The 17,091-nt window shown below is 37.5% G+C and overlaps 1 protein-coding gene across 5 annotated transcripts in view; it reads right to left on the bottom strand.

Moving 5' to 3' along the window:
• The window catches only part of TENM1 (teneurin transmembrane protein 1), a 782,308-nt gene that overhangs the window by 286,986 nt on the left and 478,231 nt on the right, over positions 1-17,091 (bottom strand). The gene's annotated exons all lie outside the window — the stretch shown is intronic.

Here is a 17,091-nt window from a genome sequence, read left to right as displayed (position 1 = left end):
TGCAAACAATTGGACACCAGCATGAGTTCCTTACCCCATTACTCCCAGTCCTCCCTTATCTCTGTCCCATAATTATAATGGTTACAGAGTGAAATTTGCTTAAAATTATTCAAAGGTTTCAAGCTGAAATTATTCTATCAGCTGTCCAGAAGCAGATACAAGATAAAGGTAGCCAGGGTTCTGGAGGAAACAGAGTTTCACACCTACCCCTTCTCTCTGGCCAGCCTGTCGAGCACACGCATTCCGACCAGCCACAAAAACTGCTGTCACATCTGGCAAGTCAGGGCCAAGACAGATAAAGAACAAAAGAGCAAGGATACCCTGGAGACTGCAGGAAGAAACTCGGACTGCTCCAGGGTATTTTCATGATGAATAAAAGATCATAGAGAGAAGATCTGGCATCTCAGATGTAACAGTGGATAAGACACAATCTGCAGGAAATCACCTTTATTTCTTTTGTCTTTAGAGAACAAAAAATAAAAACGGTTAACCTGTATTTAGCCCTTCTGTGTCTAGACCTGATCCTACAAAAAAGCTAAGCAAGTGTTACTCTTAGCACAGTACACAGCATTTACCCTCAGAAGAAGAAGAAAGTGCCAACCTATTTCGAAAGGATACTGGAAAAAAAATACACAACAAAGTTTCCATGCACAATATGCCTTTGAACAAATATATATATACACACATACACATGTCTATATACTTATATATATGTCTATATGTAATAAACAGATTATAATCAACTAAATGCAAAACACAAATGGTTTAAACTTCTTTTGCATGATTCCCTTCAACATGAAGGAAAGAGATGGTTGTTAAACAAAATCTGACAAACTACCATGCAATTGCCACTGAATTACCCATTATGTTTACCGTATCTTTAAGGCCATCCAGGAAGGATGCTACCCTGACTTTTAATTTCTCTAGGCCACATGCCCTTGTTTCTTACTTTTACAACCATGTCAAGGTAGGCAAGTCTAAAGGAAAGGAGAAAAATTCGAAGCCTTTAATAAAAGCAATAAAATGGATTTTTGTGCTTCAGTCAATTTCCATCAGTATCTACATGGCATTGATTTTTCCTGATCTGAAAACTAAAAATAATATTCTATGTTCATAACATCATATTCATGTGTCACAATAAAAAAAAACAAACCTAAATAATGGCAGTGTTCAAGCTTTTCCTGAACAATGTCCAAGAGAAATAACTGAATTTTTTTTGTGAATTTTTTTTTGCTGAATTTATAAGAAATCCTTTACTTCAGCAGATATTATAATTATGCAGTAACAAATTAGTTTACCTGGTTAATAGTTCTATTTAGATTCCTCACAATCATCTGGTTCAAATTTACTTGAATCAGTGTATTTTAGATTTGCTGCGGTGGTCTTGCTAAATCTGTTCTTCCAGGTTTGCTGACTCACATTTTCAAATATTTCAAATATTCTGAAAAGTTTATCTAGTTTGCACAGTCCAGCTATATGTGACAAGTAGAAGAAAAATTTCTACATTGTCTAATAAAACAGGATTGTCTTAAATATAAGAATGCCTTACAGGTGCATTTCAGGTATTTCATACTAAAACTAGGCAAGACTTCACAGAAATTAGGATTTTGCATCAAAAGCAACTATTGCTTCTTCACAGGGCTTTGGACACCTGCAGATCTACGAGGTACCACAGCTTCAGGCCAGAAACCAAGGCTCACCTCAAGCTACACTATGATCTACCACACTGAAGGATGGAGAAGGAAACTGCATTTTCACCACAATATCTGTTTCCCACAGGCACCATGGGCACTCCTACCTTCCCACATGGCTGCAGGCAAGAAGTCACAAAACTGCCAAATAAACCATTTATCAACTGAGCAACAGACTGACCTGGCAATATCCCCATCTGTGATTCAAATGCAATGGTGGTCCTACAAATGAACCAGGCAAACGAGGAAAACAGCCCAAGACTTCCACAAGAGTCAGAACAGGGATTAATTATTTTGCCATCTGAAGGCATGAGGGTTTTAAACATGCTTTCTATTGTCCATTCTGTGTGTCTGATAATCAGTACTGAAGAAAAGGCATTTTCTTCACTGCTGATCCCTGGGTATTACACTCAAACCAGAACACTTGTGAATTGGTTGGGTAATTACAAAAAACGTTGGGGAATTGGTTGGGGAATTACAAAAAAGGAAGGATAGAAATGAGGATTTTTTTTTTTTATGATAACAGGAACACTGGGTGACGATGTTTTTCAATGAAAGGGTGGAGAAAATTATTTCTTCAAGGTTTGCAACTTCTGTAGTTCATTTTCCTTTAATTTCAACTCTCTGGATAGTGTTCAAGACTTACCACTGGTCTCTGAATATGAAGTGGCATCACAAACTTAAATCAAAAGCCCTAATGGACAAAGGAGCTTCTCAGGCTGAATGGAAGACAAGATTTAGACTCCCTGTTTGGGAAGTTATCTACAAAACAAAGCAATTACCAGGTCTTCACACCAATTATTGAGAGGTGACACAGGTTTCATGAGTCTCTTTTCTGCATAAACATTGGCTGTGATACTGCTTTTCAAGACTGAGTTAGAAACTAAAACAAAAGCTGAAACTTACTGCAGAGGAAGCAGACACAGAGTTTCCAGTACACAGTCCTTAAATACTGAACATTTCATGGCAAGTAATACCATTTTTTTGTTGTCTCTATTAATGAGACATTCCCACCCCAAGAGAAAAAGAGGAATTCACAGAGACAAATGCTCATCCATTACTCTGAAGTTATCACTGTGAGGACAGCTACAAATATTGACAAAGGACAAGGTATTTGTATGGCACCTGTTTTGTCAGGAGGGAGTTGGGGGATGAGGGATGGAAAGTGATCTTTGAGTACAATTCACTGGACACACAAACACTTGAAAGGCTTCAAGGCACCACATGTATACAAGCCTGTGTGCACAAAGTCTGTCTACTCTTAGAAAAATAAAACTATTAAATTTAGAATTTGCAAATTACAGGAAACCTGAAAGTGTTTTGATCTGTGGCAGGATTTGATTTACATCCATGTAGCTTCAAAGAGCTGTCTCAGCTTCCTCTGAACTAATGTCCAACTGCCTGTTTTGGGCATCTCTTGATTTTTTTCCCCTTTAACTCTGCCTTAAGAATTTTTAAACACATAAAACATGTTTAAGCACAGCTGTCACAATATTTTCCTCTCAAAAAGCAAACAGTTCTAAATCTCTCTCTAAAACCGCCAGAGTATTAGGGTCTTATGCAGCACCATATTTACAACTTCTCAGTCAGTTCTTTTTTAAAGTTGATACAGTGTAACTTAGCTCCACCATTCAAGATTAAATTTCCATACTAGGATGCTTCACTTAACCAGCAGTCTTAGGAAATCAGTATCTTAGGAAAATGCTTTTTGGGTAATTTGTTCTTCCCCAGACCAAAGTACCCAAATATTTTTCCTGACTCTAAGACTAGAATGTAAACTATAATTGTCATTGTGCTCTACTACTGGTACATAGTATCAGACTAAGCAGTAAGCCAAGACCTTGACATCTAACATGTGCACAAAGAAAACAGCAATATCTGTATGAATTCTAACACTTGCATCCACGACACACAACATAAAACTCCTCAACGTTTGCAGCATAGGCAAAAAGAACCCAAATATTGGAAGGGAAAGTGAGGCTTCTTACAAAGTTATGAGAATTTATGAAACAAAAATTGAACACCAATTGTGAAAAAAGTACAAGAAATGTTTTTGTAGAAAAAAGCATTATTGCTCAAACAAAACTGAAAAGAATATGAGCTGAGAGTTGCTTATAAGCAAACAAGCAGAAGGCTAATGAGGACGTGGGCCATTGTCACTTCCATAATGTAAAATTAAAAGCTGATGAAGACTGAGAATACCTTTCACAGTTCTGTAGGAGGGCTTTTACTAATTGGAAGGCAGCTACTGTCTGCCCCCAGTCTGCCAGAAAACAGAATCAAATATTTACTACTTTACTGACATTTTAACAAATTTAAAAGACGACAAACGTGTTGTATTTGTGTTCATACATTTCAATTCTAACATGCAAATAGAAACAAATGTTTAAGATGTACATAATTTTTTTTCTCAGCCTAAAAGGAGTCTGTTATGTTACATTTTTTCCCCACTGGCATCAGGAAATAGCAATGAAAGCTCATATGAAGAAGACTCTTGCAAAAACTTCAGCCTTTAGAGTTGTAAAGAGACTCAAAATGGGCTATGGACTAAATGATCTCCACTTAAAAAATTAAAATAGGAGATCTGGGAGGAGGAAAACTAAAAACTCTTTACTTTCACATCATCCAAATATCTACTACTGAATTGCTGTAACTTAAACAACAAATACAGTTGGGGGAAAGGAAGTCACTGGAAACACTTACAACCTGGGGGAGAATGACAATTCCTAAATTCTTGATTATTTGGTGTGGAGAAGACTGCACGCTCACCAAAGATACATTGTCCATGGTAGCTGCCTTCCATCCTGCCAGGCTACTCAGAACTACAGGGCTGTTCTCTGCATCCCAGACCTGACAACCTTGGCTTTTCTCCTAAATATGAAGTTGCCCTCTGCTCACAAGATCAAGCTGAAGAGCTGATTTCCAAAACAACAATTATATTGGTATCTCTGGAGTGTGTAGGAAGATCTAACAAAGGTGTAATTAAAAAAACTGTCAGTGTAGATGGAATGAAGAAATTGTTGATGTGTTGGTCTCAACCATAGACCCATTTTAGAAGGACACCAGGCATATACCTTGGCTAACATTTAAGAGAGAGTTCAAAACTGAAGTCCCCAGATTTCATTTAACGTTTACTGATTTACAGCTAGTGGTTCTTAGTCATACTATAACTCATTAAACCCCAAAATATACTATTAGAAGTTAGACAAATGATGCATTAGCTACTCTTACACACTATTCCTAGTGACCACCAAACTTACTGCACAATGCAAAAGACTGCCCAAATTAAAAAGCCAAGCATAAGGCAAGTAAAAGTTCAGTTTTACCATGGAGCTTAGAGCACAAGCAATCCAAAAATATCAGCCTGATTCAAAAAAAGAGTACAAATTCATCATTGTTGGGTGGTACATTTATTTTAAAGTGGAATATTATGACAACCAAAAATAAAGTTTCTATCCATTTCCAAATGATGCTGAAAAAACACTTCAGCTGTTATGCTGTTATAAAAGCAACATATCAATCATTTCACAGTAATACTGCACTTGATTCAGTACCAGTGCCAGCTATATGACTCACGTTAAGTACATCCAAGTACACACAGTTTCACTTTATGATCACTAATTTTCACTATTTAATAGCAGCATATTCAGTGTCTCTGGACATGCTGTTTGAATACTGATATAGATACCTCTTCACATATGAGAAAGAACAAGAAAGAAGTTTTGCAGACTTCACTGGTCCTCCGCTGTGAAACTTTTCTATTAACAGGAATGTTACCCCATGATGGAAAAGATAAGAGTTAAGCTTTATGACTTTCCTGGATTTATTTGAAATAAACAAGGCACTTTTTCAAAGTTAAGTGTATGAATGATTTCATGAACAGTAAAAATATGTTGGAAAACAACACCAGATTCTGTTGAGGATGGCACACATATGCAACCAGCATTTTCTATCGGATACTTCCTCTGCTGAAGAAGTACAGTAACATAAGCTGGTTTGGGCACAGAAATTATTTACTTCATAGCATGCAAAGCATTAGGTGCTGAAGAAAAATTAGGGGAGTTGTGTCAGTGACCCTCAAAACACAAACCAGTTATTCTCCTGAATATTTCTAAAGATTAATTAAATGCCTTTAAAATTAAATGCCTTTTAAAAATTAAACAGATGTGAGAAGTGTGAGCAGCAATGTGATCCACAATGCATAATAAACAAATGTGATACTAAGACCTGCTGTTTTCACTTCATCTCCCAGGAAAGCTAGCACTCCAAGGCTGAAGGCTACAAATACTTACTTTTCCCTCTTATCCAAACCTGAAAAATTTATCAACATTTTTAAATGTAGAAATAATAGCTCAAAAGTCCATTGCCTCAAGAACTGCACAGATAAGACTTACATTTAAATTTCATTCAGAAAAAGACCTTAAAACTCTAGTCATTCACCTTACCATTGCAAATTAGGGCTTCAGTTCCATTAGGCAAGTTGAAGGGAAGGTGAAATTGTTGTGCAAAAACTAAGTCAAAGTTTGGATTGTTTTAAATATTCAGAACAACTTGTTGCTAAGTTCCTTTCATCATTCTACCAACACCTTTTACTATGGAAACAATTTTTATCTGATATGCTTTGAAATTGTTTTGTCTCTATCACTGCAAATGAGGAATTAACTGATTTTAATTAATTTCTTTTTTCAGTGAAATAAAATTCCAGCAAGTCCACAGTATTGAGAATTCAAATGCACAATTGTCATCTTGAATGCCATTCATTACAAAGCACTAATTTCCAGGAGAATTATATTTAGCTAATGCTATCCATCCTTAGATTCATAATTTGAATGAATGCTCATTTATTTAGAGGCACATTCTCCAAATATAGGTATTTGTACTCTACAGCTATGCCTTTGTTCAGACTAGAGGTACACTAACAGCAGGACCTGTACACCAAGCTGAACCTTCCTGTGTCTGGCCACACCTCTACCATCAATGAAGAGTAGCCAGGTCAAAAAACAATCCTTGTTTATGGGTTTGTTAGAAAACTGCAGTCTAGAAACATGACACTGAACTAGAAGATCAATTTTTTGGATATGGTATAGAAAACCCTATGTCTGACCCCCATATTATCCCCTTAATCTTGTACAATTTTTAAACTGCTCGTCCATAGCAAAGAACTTCATCTAAGCTGCTCAGGGAATGTAAAGAGAAAGATTTAGAAGAGGTATCTTTAGTCTTTTAGTCATAACTAAGAAAACACAGAAGTGGATGCATACTTGGCATTGCAGATCTCTGATTCTAAAAATAATTCCCCACCCACCCACAATCTTCTTGGAGAAGTTTACAAGTTGACCCAAGAGTTTAAAACTGCAACAGAGCATTTATGGTTTTTTGGTTTTTTTTATTCTGTTTATAAAGAAAGCCTCCATGTAATAGAAAAACCATTGAGAGAGTATAGATTTAGGTCAGCTTTGCTGCTTTGAAAACCTAGAAGGGTAAGATCCCAAGCAGGACACAGCTGCCTATATATGAATGTGCCACAGGCACTTGGTACTTTGTAGTCCTGATTCAGAAACTGTTCTGCTAAAAAATCTGACACCTGACTATTTAGAGCTATCTTACTCTGCCACTGCTGGATACCCACCTTACAGGTCCTGAGGGATCTTCCCAAACACCACTGATGGGTGTGTGGAAGGAGGGAAGAACTGGAGAGGATAAAAAGGCACCCAAGAGGGAAGAACATTCCTGCACTGTAGAGAGCAATGCACTTTCAGAGATGAGTGAACAGCTCTCAGAATTCTAAGACCAAGCAGCAGAAGCAGATAAAACAGATCTGCTTTATTTCCCCATTAACTGCATACCAGAAGGGGAAAAGTGAATTTGGATATAATCTGGGAATCCTCAAAAACTGTACATAATAAATTACACTGCAGGGAGTGTCATCTACATATTTCCCAAAACAGATGAGTTATTTCAGCAAGCAGGAAACAACAAATCTTTATTTCTACTAATTCTGTTATCATTGCCCCTTAGGCCTATACAGCTCATCTACTGTCCAATTTTAGCTGTGTACTTCCCCAGAAAGATAATCTTTCTGAAAGAGTGTCCTTTCCTGCCCTTCTTTTTTAACATATGTAAATCTCACCCCGTGTAAGAAAAAGCATTGAAACATTTAAAAGGGCTAAAACAGTAATTCCTGCAAATGATAGATTTTTTTAATGGGCACTACTTAGCAGAGAGCTCAATTTGAATTGCTATGGTAGAGAAAGTTTGTTTTCCCATTAGTAATGAACTATGCCTTTGTACTCAAACGGAACAAGATGCTCAGCTCCCAGGATAACTATCAGGAGAAGTGCTCGTTTTATTGTGCAGACAAAGTAGATACCATACTTAAGGTTTTGTCCCTAGGAGCTGAAACCATAACAGAAGACCAGTTTTGTTAACAGTTTAAGGAAATAACCTTTTAAAAGTTTCCATAATATAACATTATGACCTAAAGCAATTTTGATACAAGTTTCCCGTGGTCATAATCACCTTCATGGTACATATAGTTGTTTTCTCATCTATTAACAGCCTTGTAATTTCACAGCCCTTTTATGCTGGAACACTAAATCAGCTTTGGTGGGAAATTTTTGCACCAATGCAAACAACTTCTGTTAATAGGCACAATGCTATTTAAACCTTCTAGTGCCTATAGACAACAGGCATCAAGAACACATTTCTGACCCACAGGCAAAGCATCAGGGGAAAATCAAAACAACAACTATGAGGTTTATTTCTTAATTACAATGAGCTGTCTGCAAATTCAGGGTATAACAGCCTTGAACTGATCTCACTCATCCTCAGTGTCGGAAATTAATACTGAAGTTGTTTCTGCATATCAGTTAATAGTAAATAAACATTTACTGAAGGGATTTTTGAAAAATGTTTCATTTCTACTTCTAGTTTATTTCAAACTTTGTAATTTGTAAGGTTTCCATTAATAAATTATCCAAACAATGATGCAGAAAGTTCATTCCAGATCTGTCATCCTCCTTCACTTCTCCCATGCTCCTTCACAAGAAATCTGTGGAAGGGGTCACAGTTCAATGAAAATAAGCAAAACCTGTGCACACACCAAAACATTACATCTCCCCTTACAAAGCACAGCACTCTCAGTGGTCAGTGTGAAGATGGGTCATAGAATTGTAGATTATCCCAAACTGGAAGAGACCTACAGGGATCACAGAAGTCCAACTGCTGGCCCTGCACCCGACACCCCAGTGAGCACACCCCAGGTCTGAGAACACTGTCCCAGCTACTCCCTCCAATGCTACTTCTAGAAAAGCTGTGAAGTTAAGGTTTTTACTGACCCTGTTGCCACAAATCTTCCCATCACATTTGATATAAACAGAAAATATACCAGAAGTTAATTATCCAGAACCCCATTGTAGTCTAACACAAGCTCAGATGTAGGGGAAGCACATGTACACGTCACTACAAATATTTGTACAAGAAGTTCAGTGTTTGACATCAGTCAAAGCAAATTTAGAATAGTTGAGATCTACCAAAAGCATTTTGCTAACAATTGGTATCAGTGGCATGAGTCTTCCTGTGGCAGCCTAGCTGGAACATGACAGCAAATGGGGAACACCCTTTTTACTGCCTTTTTTACTGCCCCAGTCACAGCTTCGTTCTCCTGCTCCACCTCACCTCATCTCTCAGCCTTGCTCTGCACCAGTTTCAAATCACCTTGAGTGTACTCAGTTTTACTTTGGCCTAGAAGAGCAGCTGATTTCTTTCCCTTCCCATTTATTTCTCACCTCTCCTTTCTGCCCAAATCTTTCCTAAAGGATGCCCAACTTAAACTCATGAATGCCCAACATTTCTCTGGCATCACACTGAAAGAAGCAGGTAGAGCTCTCTCTCTGTGGAGAAACACTGAACAGCAACACTCTACTAAGAGCCTTTTCCCTTTGATTTCATTTCATGTTTTTTACTCCCATCTCTTACTTCCCTTGATATTTTAAAATTAGCTTGTAAATTCTGAGGAGAAAGGGTGACAGTAGATTTTTCATACTGTATTGTAACAATTGTGCAATAGAAGAGTGATTCTTGATTGAGGTTTTTCCTTTTAAGGATGTAGGCAGTTCAGGTTACTTTTTAGACAGAGGCAGATCTCCTCCAGAAAAGTATAACTATTTTAATATGTAGAAAAGTGCTGACAGAGAATACAATTCTTAAAAAAACCCCAAAATCTAGAAAACATTCAGTTTTATTTGGAAATAAAGACAATTACTAAGGGTACCCTGGTACTATAGTCATGCCCTTTTCATACAAAACACTGGGCTTTCAATAGCTTTATATTATTTAGGAGTATATCTTTAATAGTCTTCCAATGAAATATTTTAATAGATATGGTACTTATGTAGCCTACTGCAGCCCTTCCTCAGGTGTGCCAATCCCCACTGTTAAAAAGGCAGAGCAAAACAAAAAAAGCTGAACACACTATTTAAGCAATCTACTTCAAACAGATGTCAGAGACATATTTTATTATTTTTAGATCAGACCATTGATCAGCAAGATGATGAGCAAAGAAAAAGATCTGCTAACCTAAAATGTGTGACTCTTATTTACTCTCCATGTTCAATCAATAAGGTAAAATGTTACTAAAATATGAAGAGTCATGATTTGATTTACTGCTGCTTCTCATGTTCTGGTGTGAAATCCACCATCACATGCTAGAACTCTTTAGACTTCACTCACTATCATTGTCTTTATATAAATATACATTAGTTATGCAAAAATGGTTCCAGATTTTCAAGCTCTAATGAAGGTGCTGGACTTCTCTGGCTGGCTGACACAGCTGAGCTCTTGGTCCTTATCCTCAGACATTGGCTCACCCTGTGAACACCTTGCAGGCTGATCACAGCTGTTATGATGCCATAAGAGCTTGCAAACACTTGCTCACAGCTTCTGCTTGTTAAGAACTGCTGAACACTAGAAAGATTTCATGCCCTTTACTTCTCTACAAACAAAAGCACGTGTGGAGAAGGAGCAGGCAATACACATTTCTCTTGTGTCATTCCTGCATTTGACTTTGAGTAATTTCTTTTAAAAGTGAGAACTTGTCTCCATCTGATAACAACGTAGACAGTAGCTCTTGTGTCATTCCTGCATTTGACTTTGAGTAATTTCTTTTAAAAGTGAGTGAGAACTTGTCTCTATCTGATAACAACGTAGACAGTATACTTAGCACCCAGCATGATGATGTTTACTGAAATGTCAAAGGTTACTCATTAAGCACAGGATAGAAATGACTAACACTTCAAGGACCCCATTTGTGTTGGCTTGATGATTTATGGCACAGCAACAGTAAGCAATGATAAAATACAATTATATGTCTATAAAAAGTTCTGAACATAGAAAACCTAAGACAGGTTTTTAAATCACAAGCAACACAGCAGTCATATTCTGAGACTTATGAAATAAAAATAACTTTTAATTTGATTTTTGATTATTTTTATTAATTTGACCATATGGTCTATATTCAGTGTGACAGCATGTGTGTGTATATATATTTTATATATATATACACACACACATACAAGATGACTTCCAGCATCTCTCAATTTCCATACATCTGCCATTTCTAGATACAGTTGCAAGTCTGAAAGCACAAAAGGCAAATAATACCTAACAGAACTCTGAAGCTGTTCCATTCAATACCCAACCACACAAACTCAAGACATCCAACATGTAGGTTCTATATTCAGCAGAGGAGAATACACAAGTCTTCAACATCTCAGATCTCCAAAATAAATCCCATCCTCACTCCCAACTGATGAATCTGTTACATTAAATTTTGCCTCTTCATCAGTTCAAGAGAAAAGGGAAACATGCTGAGTTCAATACAGAAGCTTCAACATGAAGCCACAGAAGAGACAAAGCTTTAGTACTGGCAGGAAGTGAACTGCTTGAAAGCTTGAAAAGAAAAGAGCTTCCTTTTCTTTCAGACTAACTGGAACTTTAACAAAAAAGCTTTGAAAATACCAGTTACTGACAGATAATCAGAATCCAGCTAGACTGGCAACAAGAGCACTCAACTCACATGCGTGATCTGTGGAAAGGGCAGGTGGAATCAAACATCCTTGGCTCAAGAAAATAAGGGAACGAAGAACCAAAACTTACTCCATATAAGTAAATAAAGATTAGTCAGCAACATGAATATGAGAAATGCCTCATCTCCTTGCACACCAGAATGCTCTTCACAAAGTCATCTGTCTTTTTTTCCCCTTAGGGACTTTCTATGGAGATTAATTTTTATGCCTCGTTTCATTATTATTCAGGAAACTGCTTTAGATTTTGTGCTCAAATATGACAGCAACAGTTAAGTTAGAAACTGCAGTTTTAGGATGCATTTCCCCCACCATTTTAGGACTCATTTCAACTTTTAAAACACCTTGAAATTACTCTCAATGTAGAAGTTACAAGTAAAGGAGTTTTCATCCTCTGGATGGTATTTTTTTCCTGACATTCAATTAACCCTGTATCATTGATATTAATATTTCAATTTCCACTAAAGTTGTATCTGGTGCTTTTTCGTTGCTCAAACAGGTTTTTAAATTTATTAAAGGTACATTAAGGTAAAACCAATGGCATTTAATATAGTGAATTAAATGAACAGGTAACACCTACAAGCTATTTAAAAAAGTAGAAAACCATCTAAATTACTTCTCCTGTCAAGTATAAATACTAGTGACACTACCGTATTGCATAATGCTAACTACAGCTATAATTTATACACAAAGATTTCCATGTTATAGTGTATCAAATTTCAAGATGTAGGAAGGCTTTCAAGCAAATAAACAGAAAACACTTAAACATCAACAAATAAAAAAAGAGTTTTTCTGAAGTTAGATGATAGTGGCAGACTCTAGCTTCATCCATGTGAACTGATTTTTAAGCCTACCAGTAAAGACTTTTTTTAAAGGAATTAATATTTATGTGGTTTCAGGCATAGGCAAAGATGGATGAGGACTGAAATCTGCTCATTTAAGCATAGTCTCCTCATCACGAAATGCAACAGAAGAGTCTCAAGAACAGGCTTATCAAAGTGCCAAGATAAGAATATAACTAATATCTCCTTTTTACTGAAGCAGCATCAAAATCTTACTTTCCATCCAACAGAAGTACCATTTAACATAATTTCCTTCTTATTTTACTCATAGAGATCAACTGACACATAGCACATTTCTGTCTCTTTCTTAGTCAATTGCTTGATTCACAGAAAGCAGAACAATAGCAAGATACATGTTGGATAGTCATTTTGGAGGAGGCAGCTACTGATGGTTCTATCACAGTCTAAAACCTACAGCTACAGCTGTACTACAGAATAATTCTGTGCATATGTAACAGCTCAGCCAAATATTACTGTACTGTGTGCTTGGTCAAGAAACCATAAAAAGTAAGTTAGTAAAATGGCAAGCTGAGGGAGGGACAAGTCTACCTCTAACTGATTTCAATAAACTTTGAATATGCCACTTATCAGTACTTCAGCAAAATGCTCAATCTTTTAAAAGAAGTATCTACCTGGTAAAATAATGATGATGCTCTTGGTGAGCATCACTGAGAAGCTGGGAAGATGCAAAAGCATCAATGATGCAGTGCTGTCTGGCAGAACTATGGAAAAGTTGATGAGCTGGTAGCTGGTTGATCTGTCACCACAGATGACAGGTTTGCATGCTACCTAGACTAAAGTTACATACAGAGCTTTTTGTTCTCTAGTGGGATTTCAGTTTTGTCATACCAGTTACACACCAGCATCATACAGAAACACAGAAATGGTGATGAACAGAAGGGTGGGTAACCAGCTGTAACTCTTCTGTATCAACAGAGTGTAAAACTAAATCAGCCTCTACAGGAGAGCAACAGACCACTTTAACACGTGCCCACCTAGGATTCCACACAACCCTATATCATAAAAATCAGAAACTTTTTCTAAACATGGGTTTTTTCTGAACCAAAACCTTCACAAGTCTTAGCTTCAATGTGGTTTTCCCAAGCACAGAAAACATTTTAATTTGAGAGACAAGAATGATTTTTATTTGTTCACTGGAAAGGACTGTAGTCAAAAGCTGATATCAACAACAATGACTTCAAGAGGATAAGTAATGGTTTCCAGCTGAAGGTGAGTCAATTTAGATTAAGAAGTTTTTACAGTACAGATGATGAGACACTGGCACAAGTTGCCCAGAGAGGTGGTAGATGCCCCATCCTTGGAAGCATTCAAGGTCAAGTTGGAAAGGCCTCTGAGCAACCTGATCTACTTGAAGATATTCCTGCGGATTGCAGGGGAGTTGGACTGGATGACCTTTAAAGGTCCCTTCCAACCCAAACTATTCCATGACTCTATCATGTTCTCCTTATTGTTTTAATACTGTGATATTTAGTGATAACTTCTGCATAGGTTTTAGAAACGTAAGTTGTCATTAACTTGTATTTGTAATGGACAAAAATATTGGGAAATCTGAAGTTTGTACACTGGGATTATAACCAAACTTTAAAGGTGAGAAAAGGAAAGGTGACAAAGCAAACACTGCATTTCCTTTTCTTAACTCATATAAAGGCTTCATGCACCTACCACTTTATCCCTTCCAACCCAAACTATTCCATGACTCTATCATATTCTCCTTACTGTTTTAATACTGTGATATTTAGTGGTAACTTCTGCATAGGTTTTAGAAACGTAAGTTGCATCAACTTGTATATGTAATGCACAAAATATTGGGAAATCTGAAGTTTGTACACTGGGATTATAACCACACTTAAAGGTGAGCAAAGGAAAGGTGACAAAGCAAACACTGCATTTACTTTTCTTAATTCATATAAAGGCTTCCTGCACCTACCACTTTAAAACACTAAAGAAGCTAAACAGAATAGTGATTACAATACATAAAATTGCTTCCACCAATAATTACCAAACTACAGTTTGACTTGATCCTATTTTCACAACTCTGAAGGCAGAAAATTTTGGACCTCAAATCAGTGGACTCAGGACTGGGCCTTTAGAGAAAGAGCAAAACTGTGTTGTCTCTTTGGTCTCACAAAAGTTATCATTAACTCATTTGTGCTGAACTCTCAAATATAATCAATGGGCACATCTAAATGAAGAAGCAGCAGACAAGAAAACAGAAACTCATGATTTTCAGACATGGTTCCATCACCGATTTATATCTGGACATTTCAAAATCTAGTCCCATACAGTCATTTTGAGATACTGGCAGTCATTGTGATAGAATCAAAGACAGGACACATCGTTCTCCCAGTCTGTAAAATGGGAACAAAAATATTCCTGACCAATTGGAGAGGACTGTTCTCCCATATTCAAAGCCCTGAGATTGTGATAAATTAAGCAGCATTATTCTTCTTACATTTGTCAAATTAAGATCATTTAAAAATTAAATGCATACCGTTTAGACCTCATGAATCACATTGAAATAATGTCCTGTCTGCTCCAATTAACATCAACACCAATCCTCCAACTTTCCTATCTCAATGGAAAGCAGGGAGTATACATCTACCTATTCCCAACCATTACGGCAGAGCATAACGTTGCACACCTCCATATGTGACTTCAGGCACAAGTGTGAGCAGCCAGGTAATTTCTTCAGTTTTCAAAACTACCATTTTAACTATGATGCTACATCAAATGAGTAATAGATTTCCTTTGCCACAGTTTTCCTCAGATGACACTGCTTTTATAGAACTCTGAATACACTTCAATGGCTTTTTTACACATAAGCCATCAATACAATATGTTCATTTACTTCCACATCTGACTACTTGAAGTGTTGAGAGTAGTAATTTGCATTCCCACCTTCTTAAAAGCTGCTTTTAATAAGAATTTTCTCGTTTGCTATTTATACACACCATTTAAATACTTAAAATTTGGCAACTGAAAGGAACTGTTCTCTTTAAAATAAAGGATTTTTATTTCAGTACTTGAAATATAATTTTCTTGGGATCTTATTTGGTTTTGATTGATGTTTTTTAAAGATCAGATATTCAGAGAAAAATTCTATTGGATATGTGTTATTCAGAAAACTTCTAACCATTATTTGAAACAAAATTGTGATTTAAAAAACCAACTAAACAAAAAAGCACACCAAAAACAATAAAAAACACACAAGGCTGAGAGAAGTTCCTAAAATCCCCAGCAGTTTAGAGATTTGAGTTCTTAAAACAAACCAGCAAGCCAAAATCCCCAAGACACACAGTTATATTGAAACTACAGTATCAATTTCTGATAAATTTATGTTATCAATATGACATCTATAGGGACAGCAGGCAATTGAGAAGACTGCATTTCGTCTGTGAAAAAGTGTTTTGAGATTAATCCACAGCATTAAGGGTCAGGTATAAAATAAGCTTTGAAAAGAAACTATGGACAAGAAAGAGGGAAAGCTATTGGGCTGTGTCTCACCTTCTAATGTATAGCTCTTCCCCTACTACAGTTTATCTTGCTATCTGTGATTCACAAAGTGCTCACTACACCAGCAATTGCACACTTCAAATATCAAATTGCTTTACGTTAAGCTTCACAATTAACAGGTAAAATCCAGGCACTAGGAGTGGTGGGGGTTCGTTACTGCAAAACCATTTGGAGACACAGAAGATGTCTGAGATGCTTGCCCCACCACACGGACAGTTGGTATTTATTTCCATGGTACAGTGTATCTGACTCGTTAATTATCAGGGAAGCATCAGCACAATCAAGATGGGTATCTACAACCTTTGGATATTGGGAAAACAATCAATAAAAGACTATCACTAAGATAGTTAGCTGCTATACAGCCTAAAGAGCCAGCATATATTTAAGCCAAATAAAGGGGAAGGCGGGGAGTTCTTGGCATGGATTTCAGTATTAGAACACGTCAAGCCCAGATCTGCTAAGGTAAACGTGTTGCCATTCAGCACGGTAAGAGCATGCAGTTAATACTACAGAGGCAGGTTCCTCACTGTGTACCACAACCACATCCACAGCTGGTCTAAGCATACACCAAGCTTAAACCAGTCACGAGCTACAGCCATAAGGTATTTTAGGGAAAAAACAGCTGGAAGCAGCAGAGCAGTGTAACGACTGCATGTACACACGCCCTGACTAACAGAGATTACCAGATCCCACAACCGGTGGCAGGAGAATACACCAGGCACACGTTTAGCAGATTACGCCCGAGGAGCGGAGGACACCAGGCTGCTCCATCCTCCCGCTGGGAGCGAGCGCGGTGCCGCTGCCCCGGCGGAGCCTCCTCACCCTGCGCGCCCCGGAGATGCGGCTGTTCACGCGAGCGGCCCGGGCGCTCCGCAACGCCAGCGCGGAGCCGGCCCCCGGCAGCGCCCCGCCTTTCGCCGCCGCCGCACCCCGCGGAGAGCC

Source organism: Passer montanus, unplaced genomic scaffold (assembly GCF_014805655.1).
Source record: "Passer montanus isolate IOZ18808 unplaced genomic scaffold, ASM1480565v1 scaffold38, whole genome shotgun sequence".
Lineage (NCBI taxonomy): Eukaryota > Metazoa > Chordata > Aves > Passeriformes > Passeridae > Passer > Passer montanus.
The sequence above is the reverse complement of the archived record's forward strand: the minus strand, read 5'-3'. Positions and strand labels throughout refer to the sequence as shown.